At 39.7% G+C, this 13,827-nt stretch overlaps 1 long non-coding RNA gene and 1 other non-coding gene across 3 annotated transcripts in view; one reads left to right on the top strand and one right to left on the bottom strand.

The window, feature by feature from the left end:
* LOC109404486 (uncharacterized) overlaps positions 1-4,236 on the top strand; it is a 37,019-nt gene extending 32,783 nt beyond the window's left edge. For both annotated transcript variants that reach the window (XR_009998942.1, XR_009998943.1), the window contains exon 3: positions 168-4,236. This is a non-coding gene — a transcript (uncharacterized LOC109404486). The remainder of the gene's footprint in view (positions 1-167) is intronic.
* A 1,864-nt stretch (positions 4,237-6,100) lies between these two features.
* Positions 6,101-13,827, bottom strand: part of LOC134291157 (uncharacterized) — a 112,602-nt gene continuing 104,875 nt past the window's right edge. The window contains exon 2 of the long non-coding RNA XR_009998944.1: positions 6,101-11,502. This is a non-coding gene — a long non-coding RNA (uncharacterized LOC134291157). The remainder of the gene's footprint in view (positions 11,503-13,827) is intronic.

Raw genomic sequence — 13,827 nt, 5'->3', positions numbered from 1 at the left:
TATACTTTATTAAAACCCGTCAAAGCTCATATTTTCACAATGGCACTCAATGGCACTTCATGGCAATAAACCAGTCTTTTGTGTAAAGTCTTCTTTCTTGTAGGTCCATTGAGGACGTACCATGACTCATAATTAATAATCACATTATCATTATGTTTAAATTTCAGGTGTTTGATATTTGGAACAGATGGTTTATGGAATGTCCTATCGGCGAAACACGCAGTGGAGATTGTGCACGCTGCCGAGATGGAAAATATACGCATTGCGCTGGAAGGTGGATGCGATTGGAAAAATCCCAGCAAATTATTAGTAAATGAAGCCTTAGAGAGATGGAGCAAGATAAATATGAAGGCGGACAATACATCGGTGGTGATAATAATGTTGGACCCTCCGGGCCCTCCCAAACGCGATGTGCTTCGTTCGATGAGAACGTCGATTCAGCACATTGATCATCAGCTGACTAACACCCAATCGTTGGACAAGTTGAACGTCACTTTGTATGATCATACGACGCGAGAGTTGGTTGATCTGTCTCAAGTTACCTGTCCAGAAGTTGAGCAAAGCAATGTACATCAACAACAGTACATAGATTCGGCACCGTCCACTTCTTCTTATCAGCAGGACATGATTTACACGGATAGTTTTGCCGAATCCTACAACAGCTTTTTGAACACCAGCCTCAGCAATGACCATTCGTATACAAATTATACGCCAACGGCTCAACATTATTCTCTTCAGCATCATCATCACCATCAGCATTCTCAACACGAAGGCCTTCAGTATGATGCAGTCGGCGAAGCACACGATCGTAATCCGCACGAAGATACCTATTCCCTGACCAACCTGCAAACCAAATCGGAACGACTGCAGTCAGAAATGATTAAAGCATCTACCTCAGCTGGGTCCGTATCAACTCGGTACTCGCAAATGGAGTGCACTGGGAATTTGGCCATAATCGAGAACTTTCATGATTATCAGTTACCGCACCTACCGAATCACTCCACTATGCAGCAGCAACCCTTCGGTACAAATTATTCCGTTCATGGATACCAACCGCAACACCATCAACATCAACACGATCCCCCAGCATATCCAATGGAACGCTACGATTATCACCACCCGGCTGCTCAACAGCATGAACCCGTTAACTGCCATTACGGAAGTCAGCATTACACGGCGCATGATTTGTCGGAGCACAACTACCAGAAAGATTCCGTGGAATATCTATATCCAGATGATGAACCTGGTCCTAGTACCAGTCAGCAAGTCCATAAACCGGAAAATCCCATCGCATGTTTAGTTGAGTCTACGATAGAAAGTAGCTTGGCGGATACCGAAACTAGTGATGATGAGCGGATACCTGTGATAATCGGATCCAAGAGCGAGGAGGAGGATATACAGATTAACGAGATATCGTCCTCTAATTTGGGTGCCCTTTCGCCTGCTCAGGACACTTCCATTCAATCGGACAGCGATAGCTGTGCTAGCGAAGACGAGGCGAAAGCCTCTTCATCAGTCTACGTGGCAAGGACGAGATCATCGTGTCCGATTGAGTCGCCCAGAGGTAAACGAGTAGTGCCTGCGCAGGGTAAGTTACGTAAAACTATGAAAAATATTGTAAAGATCGTTTACGAGACGCGGCGGAGCAGTCAACGGCCGCACCGGACCCGGGGGCCTTCAGAGAGTGTCCCCCGTGTGGTGGCAAAGAGTAAAACGGTTCGCACCACCAAATTTGGCAACATTTTACCAAAAAGCTCCAAGGTGAAACAATTCCTTAGTTTTAAGAACAGCAAAACGTATAGTTTATTAGATGCCAACAGTACTAGTAGTAGTAGTAGTATAGCCAGCAATATTAACAACAATAACAATACTTTCGAAGTTAGGAATGAGAAGGCAGCAAGTGTAGTGGAGAAACCCGAGGAGAGGCGGGTTTTGCGTTCAGCAGATCAAATGAAAGCAATCGGAGCTCGAAAGTGTTCCTTCCAAAGAACCCGCCGGTCAGATGCATCCGTTCTTAGTCGTACCACTAGCCCTAAATCGAAGCAAACTATAGCACTTCCCAAGCGAAAGATGCTGCTACGAAAGGTTACACTGGATGCTAAACGGCCCAAGCGCCGTTAGTATTCAATATGGCACAATTCCGATGTGGGTAAAACCTGAGATATGTACCTACTTGGCGGCTGTGAAGTCATATTTCAGACTTTCGCTTTCATTTATCGAATGCATCTCAGTGGTTCCCAAATGGGCACGTATCTTTTTGTTTCAATTGTGTGGTAAAGTTTTTTCATCGTTTTTTATTAATTTTTGTAATGGGAAATGCACTTTATTTTAGTGTTTGTGATATTAGTATACATGCAGTGAGAAATTGAGAATTTTAAAATTTATTTTATTTTTACCGAATGCGATAGTTTACTATCATAGATTGGTAAAAATTTTACGTGATTCTTGTACGTCAGAACATTGGAGGTTGATTTTACCTGACCATAGAGAAGTTGATTTTTTTAATCCATCGTATTTTCGTAATTTCATGTTTTTTTTTTTGTTCGTTGTGTTTTTCCGTTTTTTTATATATATTACTATACTGCCTATAAACGCTTATCAGTTCCATATTTGCTGGGTTTCCTATTAATATGGGACAGTTATGCGATCATATTCAGTATAACTGTGAAACTGACGTGTCTTCACATGTATGTGTTAAAGGAGTTATGAAAAGTACAAGTAAACAAGTGAATCAACCTATTGATGAGTAAAATTATAGAATATGTGTGTTGAATTGTCACCCACATCAAATTTACCTGGAATCGTTGGTAAATTCATTTAACCAGCAAAATTACCAGCCCTTATTAATGTATATTTTTTTTCGAAATTGTAACTTTTTAAAGCTTACCATTAGAATCCTCGGCAAAAAATAGAATGGTAAGTGTATATAATTTTGATAGTGAGAAAGAAGAACTAACTGGGCATCATTTTAGTTTAGGTAGAAGCTGCGATAGATAAATATTGAGGGGCATTCTAGAATAAAATTTGTAATCAAAATCAATCATTGGTAGTTATTTTTTCTCCCCATTTGACGAAACACTCAGCAACAAAAATTGCTGTATGTCGCCAAAATTCTACTGAATGTCAACCCAGAATTGTTGATTACCGTAAAACTTCGGAAAATTGCGTAGAAAGTCAACAATTCGTTTTGCTGAATGCATTCAGCTTAGTCATTATTTCTTTGGCTCTCGCCTTAGACGATCCTTGGTGTTGGGTTCGTGAGATTTCAGAATATAAGTTTCTGTACTCACTCATAGTGTTTAATTGATAGAGAAATTGCACTCACATTCGTTGTTTACCACAGTTCCCAGTCTTATTCGATCCAAAGGCGGATCATTCTAACTGTCACCTGTCACAGTCGCCATATAAAATGATAGGATGAAATTCACGGTGTCTTATGGTAGAAGAATGTTATGCTAACTGATATTTAGTTTTGAGTGACCAATCAAATTAAAGTTTCAGCTCTCCACTTTAATTTGGGTGCTATGAGCGAGGGTTGCTTTTTTATCACAAACATCTTCGTTTACATTCACCCGATATATCGATTTTCCTCGTGATTTGTTCCAGAAATTAATAAAATCTAGCTTTTAGAACACTATTTTTTACAGATACCGTAACATCAATTGGATGTAGGTATACATACCTACGTTAGCGAAAAAAAAACAATGTAGCAAACTATCAAAACCTGTCCATCTGATCCAGATTTGCTTGCACGCCTTTTTATGCTTTTGTGTTTTGATGATCCTCTAAAATAAAGTTTGCAGTTGTTCTTAATTTTATAACATAGATGCCTGCCGGCTAAACGTAGCCGTATATTTAACAATATCTAATTTTTAAAGGTGATGTTTCTACATATGAATATCAAAGTTATCATGTAAGTAGCAAAATGACAAAAAACTTATGTCGAGCACAACTGTTTGTTTGGAGGAGTTGTCTTGAAAGGAAGTACAATTTCAAAAAGATTAGTTCGATCCAGTTTTTCTTTTGTAATATATACAATGTAAGTTTATCGTTACGGTCACATATTATTATATTTGGTTTCAATTCCAAGCAGCTAAAACAATGATGCAATGCATTTTTTTATGTTCACTTTGTGCACAAAAGTTCTTATATTTTTGTTCTTCATTTTCAATGAATCTTTTTAGAATTAAATATAAAAAATAAAATAAATTGTAAAAAAATGTGAGAATATAAAAAGTGTTGAACTTTATTAAAGAAATACCTACCAATTTATTCCTCTGTTGTGAAACATTTTCTTCGGTGTTGGGTGGGTTTGCGTCTTCGTTCGATGTTATTTCGAATTTCCTTCCTCTAACAGCGAATTTCAGAAAAGTGGCCATGCAGTCCCCGGGTTCAAAAAACAAGCAAATATAGATCCCTATTTTTTCCCATTAGTCAATTTATGATAAGTCGTGATCTCATCAATTTGTTTAATTTAGTTATCATTGTTTCATTCCTGTCATCGTTGCGCATAACTCACTTGTTCCAGGAATAAACGAAGTTCATATTTCACTTTTCTTTTGTTCAAAAATGATCTGATCATTCCTGAACTTTCAGAATATCATCATGACGGAGCAGAAAACACGGGAATAGTTTGCCACTACATGTTCGGGGATTATGACCTCCATGTGAAAGGGTTTATCAACAGACTTCACATTTCTGATGTTCTGCTTGGTACAACAATACTTCAATAGAACAAAACAAATCCTTGGGTCCACATTGGGCGCAAAAGCCATGTAGAACACTACAAATGCATGCAAATCCAGCACTACAAATGTACAAACATAACACACCACAAACCAGCAACATGCGATTTGAAACATAAATCTTGCCCTGTGGTCCAAATGGATAACCGCTTGGGCATTATGAGCATGGGTCATTACTCATTGTGTAGTACATTTGATAGAATATTTTTTACTGTAGCTGAATACAGGTGTTTTGGCATAATCGGATTTCGGATGCGGGTTTTAGCGTAGACCGTGTAAACTGTATGAAGTCTAGATACAGAATGTCTTTATTGATATTCAAAAGATTTTACGAAAGCTTGGTTGTTATGCTCCACGAGCGAAGCGTGTTTGGAAAACAAACCTGACCCTGTCTACACATGTGGAAACAATTAAGAAAGTTTGAAAAGAAGGGATTTGAGAATGTTCAACTAGGTATTGATTGGGTTTGGGAGGTCGCACTTGTTATGCATATTTTTGGGTGCTGACCACTGACAGGTCGTCATTAATTTACAACATCGGCTCTACACACTCAATCCTGAATTACCTGTTCAGCACTATTTTGACGTAAATAGAACAGTAGAACAATTTCGGTAGCTTCGGTAATCGATTTTACTAAGGCTCAGTACAGCATCTGTCAAAACCGGGTGCAAAAGGTAAACAATGAAGTATAGCTGTATTCAGTTGTTCTATTTTCGTCAAACATTTACCGAACACGGTATTCTAAATTAAGTGTGCACTATCTACAATTAATGTACATTTGCAGTTCGGCAGTTGTACAAATATTGTAACTAAGTAGGATGCGTTCAAATTTATGGCAAAAATTAGTGAGGGTTTGCTAGTCATATTTTGCAGAGATTGTGTCATAAATTGTTGGGAAGATTTTGATAGGATACTTGGTTGTATCGAAGGCATTTTCGCTGCCATTGGTTGTTTTTTTTTCGTATTTGTAGCAGGCTTGTCCGCACTGAACGCAAGAAAATTCTGCTCTTTTGATTTACACTATGAAAACAATCATATTTATGCAGTCTGTCAATCTCACCCGATAGAAGGATGTTGAAATATCCTAAATGTCATTTCGAACTGTCAAAAAACCGCACCGCAGTGCCGCACTGAGCGTGCAAAGAGAATTTCACCCGGGTGAATTCACCCCAGTGAATTTCACTTTACGCGCTCAGTGTGGCTCTGCGGTGCGGTTTTTTGACAGTTCGAAATAACATTTAGGATATTTCAATATCCTTCTATTGGGTAAGATTGACAGACTGCATAAATATGATTGTTTTCATAGTGTAAATCAAAAGAGCAGAATTTTCATGCGTTCAGTGCGGACAAGCCTGATTTGTAGTATACACTTGTTGGGGATAGTTATTCTGCCGACCACCTCTGTTATAACATGGTTGTACTGACTGTTATAACTATTATTGTACTGTCCGCCTCTGTTATAATCATTATTGTACTGTCCACCTCTGTTATAAACGAGAGCTGGACATTTGGCATAAGGCCACTTGGCATAAAGACATTTGGCATTACGGTCATTTGGCATAATCGAAATGCACCCTTCTTTATTATGCCAAATGTCTTTATGTCAAGTGACCTTATGCCGAACGGCCTTATGCCAAATGACTATGCCAAATGACACTGACCCGTCTCCACGGTAGCTCTTCCTGCGGCCACATCGTTGATGAATTTTGTGACAAGCTACCTCCTGTTTACCGTGTAACTTAATTTCTTGCTGTGCTACTTTTTTCACCATTGATGTGTAGTAAGCATGGAATAGGGCACTGCATGTGTGGGGACTTGTCGTCACAAGCAGATACTTTGGTGGTTCGGTTTTGAATGAATGTTTTATTTCAACCAATCTTACTTGCTAGGTTACATGGATTTCGGGATCGATCAAATATGTATCGATCCTCACTAACGGTTTAAAGTATATAGAGATATAGAGAAGGACAGATAGAGTTGCGCTGTGCTAGTCAGTTAGTTGTGTGTCGTTAATAGGAATCAGATGGGTTAAGTAAAATAGAATGCATACTGCTGACTGTTACATTGTAGTTCGTTCGCATTTGTGTTCTCACGCTGTGAAATGTAAATTGACCTGGGTATGGTTCGGGTCTGTCACCTCGAGTGGTTACGACATGCTTTAGGTTTCGGTAAAAGATTTATGTTGCAGTTTTATGAACTGTATGAAGCAGGGTGGTCTGCTAAGGGTAAAGAATTTATATTGATGTAAATCAGATGTAGGCACAGCGCATTCTGCTTGCGACCTTCTTCCTGGTTTTAGCATTTAGTTTATCCTTACAGTGAGCGAGTTCTGCTTCAATAGAGTCTGCGTGTACTTCTGCAGATCGTTGTGCCTTTGTTAGTGCGTCAATTTCCAATCGCAATACCTCCATTTGTTGTTTTAGTTTTTCCATATCCGCTAGCTGTTGCTTCATGGTATTTTGTTCGTATTGGAACTTTGCGCATTAAACACATAACCAGAGATTTTTTTTCCGGAAGCTTACACAGTCCCGCACATCCATAATGGAACCAGTGATCACAGTAATCGCAAGCGACCATGTCTTGTACCCCGTCCTTCTGGGTACATAGACGGCAATGGCCATTTGGGTTTTGTGTGAAATTAAATTCCATCGTGATGGTTTCTTTCGTTATTTTTCTCTTTACGTACCTTTGCGTGTTGTCCTTGCACTTAGAGATTCCGTAGAGCAATCCTAAGCACTATTAAACTGAATGTTCCTGGTGATTGTTCTGAATTCACACAATGTAGTTCTTCTTTTTGTCCACAATTCGGCGCTAGTTTATTTAACTGTTTTTTTTTCTTTCTATGTTTTTAGTTACGTTTATTGTTCTCTTCAATTCGCTCTATCTCAATGAGCTTTTTACGGTGTTGAGGTATTGGTTTATTTTTCAACTCCAAAATTTTAGAAATTGAATGCATAACTTTTTCTTCTCTTGATGTATTTTTCCAAAGGGTCAATGTAAACTTTTTTGTTTCGCTTATTTCTCCTGATAGGAGTGGCTTTTTACTCCACTTATAAAAGTTTTTGAATTTTTGATTTTGTTTGTTTGACGATCAAATGGAATCTTTCAACAAGATAATTGACTTCGTCTATTAAATCTTGCATTCTTTATATTTTTACGCCTTTTCTTAAATTTTCATCTAGAAATTTTTGGCATTTGGCTTTCGTTTTTATTCTGTCTCTCACTTCTTCTTCTTCTTCTTTGCACCTTTCTAGCACTTGGCTTTTGTGCTTATTCTGCTTCTAACTTCTTCTTCTGCCTCTCACATCTGTTTCTTCTTCTTTGTACCTTTCTAGCACTTGGGTTTTGTGCTTATTCTGCTTCTGACTTCTTCTGCTTCTCACATCTGTTTCTTCTTCTTTGCACCTTTCTAGCACTTAGTTTTGTGCTTATTCTGCTTCTCACTTCTTCTTCTGTCTCTCACATCAGCTTCTTCTTCTTCTTCTTTGCACCTTTCTAGCACTTGGCTTTGTGCTTATTCTGCTTCTCACTTCTTTGCACAGGCCACACTTCGTTTTATTTGGAGTCTGTAGAATTCCTAGGCTGGAGCCACCAAATGTTGACACCGCGCGTAACATCGAGCGAAGGACGCGGCGCGAACATTAACGGAGTGCGACAATTGCAGATATACTCGGCTTTGAAACAGGTTCCAGACTAAGAATGCCTAGGATCTACTTGCCCGACTAAGGAGGGGCAGTATATCGGCCTGAGGAGAAACTTGCGCTGGTTTTCTGATTAGTTTAATTATGTTTGGAGATGGATGGTTTCGGATGAAAACATCGATGAGAGTCGCTTGAGTGTCAATCAAGAACTGTTTATTCATATGAAAATGTCGGTTATAGTGTACCTAGCCCAAAATTTTGGAATTGATGCTCAGTACGCATGCGCGGCTAACTTTTCCATGTAATGTCCTAATCCCGCTTTCTCTTTACACTTGCATTTAAGCTAATCCTTTTTTGGTACATTTAGTAAGGCTGAAACATTATCAAACACTAGCTTCTAGTGCCTGCGACCGAGCGTCTTCCTTAATTTAAAACTTACTCACGTTTTATTGCTCTAGCGGTTAGCCAGAATCTTGTAGAACCTTTACTAGTTATTGATTAGCGTCCTAAAGGGTAGGCTTGTTCAATTGTTATGAATCGACTGTTCACTGATAGTAAAATTTTATTACTCATTTGATTAAAATGAAATTCGTTTTTGTTCTATGCCACGACTTTCAAGCAGCGACCTATCGCAGAGAATGTTCAAATCTTCAGTATCGTGGCCTAGCCTTCCGTTTGTTGTTCGACACTATGAAACGTTTTCCTTTGGTGACTTACAATGCATTCTTATGAACGGCTGCACCATGCTAGTTTTTGGTCGTAAATTACGCTTCTTTGTTACGTGCGTACTGCCTCTATCACTACAGCCAGGATCCTTGCGTTTGCTATTGTCGGATCTCTCACGCTGCTACTGTGGAGGCAAGAAATGGACTTGACTATGGTTCGGTGCATTTTTCCTGTGCTAGAATTGTGACGAAAGAGAGTAAGGGCCGATTTCTTCACCTCGGCTTAACCGGTAAGCCAGGCTTACCCATACAGTTAAACCTGGCTTGAATTAAATCGAGGATTGTTGCGGAACGATTGCTTGTTACACTTTATGGAGTTGGTGAATAATACCTGGGCATTTTCAGAACTTACATTTTCATTGACTTTCAGAATACCCATCTTTCCACGGTTGCCATTGAGTTTGCTACCTCTTCCGGAACTTTCTGTTCCATGTAGAGGCTTTTCAATTTTAAAGTCAGACTTTCGATTTCATCGCAAAGCTTGGTTGTTGATGGCTTTCTCAGTTGCTTCAATTTAGTTATAAGTGATTCTGGTTTTTCTTGACTTTTGCAACGTGCTTTCAAATCATCTATTATAACCTGTATTGTGGCTAAATTATTTGTCCTTATCTTGCCTTTCTTATTAATTTGGATTTTATGAATCGCACAGCCGTTTGCACATGATTTTCAGGAGTTTATTCCGATAGTAAATTGAGAATATCAGTGAAGGAAGTTGCACGTTTAATATCAAAATCAGCAATTTTTGTAATGTTCGTTTATTGATTGGGTTGAGATTTTCATTAGTCACGATGTTTCGTTAACAATCTAGGGTGCGGGCACCGGTTTTGGCCAGTCTAAGGGAAATCATTTTTATAAAAACAACCAATATTTCAATGAAAACTACCAATGTGTCAAATGAAAGGTTTCAATTTATAGTTTATTAGAAAAATGCAGAAATCAAGCTACTACTTGATTTTTGTATCAAAAGTGGCACTGGCCAAAATAGAAGTATTGCCGCAGTTTTGGCCATATTCTCAGCTTTGGTTTCTATTTTGGCCAATCACGTGTATTTCTTATGGGAGTGGCCAAATTAGAAGCACCCTGGCCAAAATAGATATATGGGAGCTGATTTTTTTAAGGAAAATTATTTTTTTCTTCCAGTTTTTAATTAAAATGTTTGGTTTTCACACCTGTTATCATCATATTATATTAGAATTTACTAGTAAAAAATAAATTTATGCCGATTTAGATCGTAACAGGCTGAATACCGCACTATGGCCAAAACTCCGGGCTGGCCAAAACTGAAGCTTCTACCCTACTTAAAATAGCGTGAGAAGTAGCGGACTGGCAATGCACAGCATAAAAGTCGGAGGTTGAGGTGCTCAGTGTGGCTTTGAGTGAAATCTAAAGTACTATAGGCCACTGATGATCGTCAATTGGCCCGGACTCATTCATCAGTCATGCTAAGTTTATGGGTAGTTTTCATTGGTATTATAAAAAGAGGAGTACATAATTATCAATATAAGTGTTCTTTGACCTTCTGTATTACCCGGGCCTGTGGTATCAGAGAGTAATGGTGTATCAGTCCTATCAAGGTTGATAAAAGATTCCGTCGTCTTCTTGTCCTAGTGATTGGTTCCTGATTATTCTTTTGTAGTAACCACTGAATCCCGATCTACAATTAGTCAGTCGAAGACAGCCAGAAATAGAACAAAGACCTACTGCCACACTGGACCAGAGGACCCGCACAGTCTTTCAGATAATACCGGTATTCCCCGATCCAATCTATCTTTGGAACATCTTTCACGGCTACCCAGGTTCCTCACTGTAACCATATTCTATTCTCAAATATGGTGCGACAAACCTTGTCTTTGCACCGTCCTCCAAGAAATAGGGAAGAATGAAGAACATCTGCATACGGGTCATATCTCACTGAATGTTGGTTTTTCGACAGAACTTCTCTGCACTCGCGCTCTGATATGTGGGCCGAATTAGAGCGTATCTCCACGGACTCTCCCCCAAAGACCCCCTTGGCACATGTGTCGTTCGGAGAAATAACGAAACGACATCTGTTTGGTTTAAGATTCAGGTTCACTCTGACTCGTTTATTTCCTTTTAACTTATCGCTAGCTTAACTCTAGAATTTCACAAACAAATACTATGATAGTCTTTCTGAGGAAGGAGGTGCCTAGCATCGATCGGACCAATCAGGGGCGATCGATATGTGAGGCTTATTTACTGTAAATATGGAGGTCTGTAATTTGAGATTTCTGCTGAGTACAACGTACTACACTTCGCGCTTGCGCGTCTATTTCACGCCAAAATTGTTCACTTTCTTCTTTATTCTTGTTCACTAAGGCTTAACGATACAGTCCTTATTTACTCCTTATTCACGCAGTTTTACTCAGGAACCTTGCCTAACGGTCGCCATCTCCTTGTCCTTACGCATTACAAGTATAAGGGCCGACTTCTTCACCTCGGCTTAACCGGTAAGCCAGGCTTACCCATACAGTTAAGCCTGGCTTAACGCTTAAGTCAGGGTGAAGAAATCGCCCCTAAGTTACTATTAAGGGGCTGTCTATTAATTACGTAAGGGTTTATAGGGGGAGGGGTGGGTTGGAGAAATCCTACGCGCCATACAACAATATTTGGCTTTCCATACAAAAAATCTTAGAAGGTGGGGGGGGGGGGGGGGGTGGGAGGGGGTATCGAAAAATCGCAAAAATTCCCTTACGTAATTAATGGACAGCCCCTAACACTGTTCACTAACATGGTTTAACGGACCATGCCACGAAGCGGAATAAACGCGGCGGACTTTACTTAAGACAATAGCCTTGCTGGTGATAACCAGAAGGGTCGCTTACGGATTCTTCAAACTTAGTAGTCGATAGCCAGATTGGAGACGCCCAATTGGGTCGAGCTAAGAATCAGAATTTTTCTGTCTTTATTCAGATGCCTTTTATATGATTTCTACATTTGGGTTTATTTTTATAAGTATGTATGTTAAAAAGAGTCGGTTATTGCCTGAGGGAGGGAGACAACTGAAGTAACAATGTGACAAAAATGCTCATCCTTGCCTAATAAGCAAAGGTCAGTAAATGTTTATTCGAAATGGAAATCGAAACTGAATGTTAGTTCTTAGATGCTACCACTTTTTATTAACTCTAGGATTAGTTGTTGTCTCTTTCTCCATGCTTCCCTGGCGTGGGAATCAACTGTGGCGTGGCGTCCTTCAGATGCGTGTGTTACCGATCGGTCGTCCAGAGGGTGCGTACGTGATCGGTGCAATCTCTTCATGCAGGTGCGTGCGATGGCGTAGGTGTGATAATGAGATGCGGTCGGTTACAGATGCAGGGCTTTCTGGGAATCTGTGATATTTTGACGAGCCAGTGGGAATCGGTCGATTTGGTGTCCCTTCGTTGCGTACGTGATCGATGCAGGTGTGTTATTCGATGCAGGTGCAGGTGATAGCGTGGGTGTGATAATGTGATGCGATGTCTGGATGCTTTTGGGTTGTGATGCTTCGAAGAATCCAGGTTGATTAGGAATTCGGGACGATTCTCGGCAGTTGAGGTTTTACGATGCTCGTCCGGTGAGAATCGTTTCGGTTGATGGAATCTGATGCTTGGCGACAGCTTTATGATTGTCATCCGGTGAGGTTGGTCTCGGCTGATGATAACTCCTCCCTCCTTAAGTTGCTTCGTCCGCGAAGCTCTCCGTGTTGGTCATTCGGAAGAAGCGCATTTCGGGATATCTCGACGTTGACACTTGTTTTTCTTTTCCTGTAGAGGTAGAGAGCAAACTTTCCAAAAAGCGATAGTAGAATTACCGTAGAAACGCTGATTGATCCAACAATTCCAGTCATCCAGCTTCTAGAGGTTAGATTCACCAGTTGGAGTCGTTCTCGTTGATCAAGGGTGATGTTCTGCAGGTATTCCATGGGCAAGGTGTCGATCAAATCCACTTCTTTTACTAATATCCCTGTTGTTGGAAGATAAGAATGTATTTTCATTGTGGTCTCCTCATTGACATAGAGTTGACCATTTATCTGTAGGGCACAACGTTCAAAATTAATCAAGTATGAACCATTAAGAGTTTGGTTATTGTCGCTGCAGTTTGAACGTATCTCAGCTACCGCACTATTAATAAGAATTACTCCGTCATCTACCCTTTTGATGATACCTTGGTTTGAGTAGACCTTCTCGAATGTGCAGTTAGCCATTTTGCCATTTATAAGCCGATGTAGACATTTAGTAGTAGGGCTTATCTGATGATCGTCACAAATGAAGAGTTGATTTTTATTCCTACATTGTTGATTCAGTTCGAATACATCTGAATTATTTAGCAGGAAGTAGTTATGTTGTGAAACTACTCTCTTACCAGATTTGATAAGTGGTTCGACATAGATGTACTCGTAACTAAGGTCAGTGATTTGTGAGACTTTCAACAGGTACACAATATGCGTGGCATTTGTCACTACTTGTGCTGTGGATTGCGACATTAAATCATCAAATGATGACACGTGAACACTTTGCGAATTCAAGTAGTCCAAAATAGCGTTTAAGTCTTCTGTGTTGAATATTTTGCTGTTTGGAATATCGTGTTTGGCCATGGAAATTGCTTCTTCTAAAACGTCCACTTGCTCTTGTAGGGATTCAATTTGGAAAAGTACGATTAAAAGGTTGATCATAACCGTGTGAGTGTGTATCCGTTCTTTTTCGATTCTGATGACGTTGT

Source organism: Aedes albopictus, chromosome 3, assembly GCF_035046485.1.
Source record: "Aedes albopictus strain Foshan chromosome 3, AalbF5, whole genome shotgun sequence".
Lineage (NCBI taxonomy): Eukaryota > Metazoa > Arthropoda > Insecta > Diptera > Culicidae > Aedes > Aedes albopictus.
The sequence above is the reverse complement of the archived record's forward strand: the minus strand, read 5'-3'. Positions and strand labels throughout refer to the sequence as shown.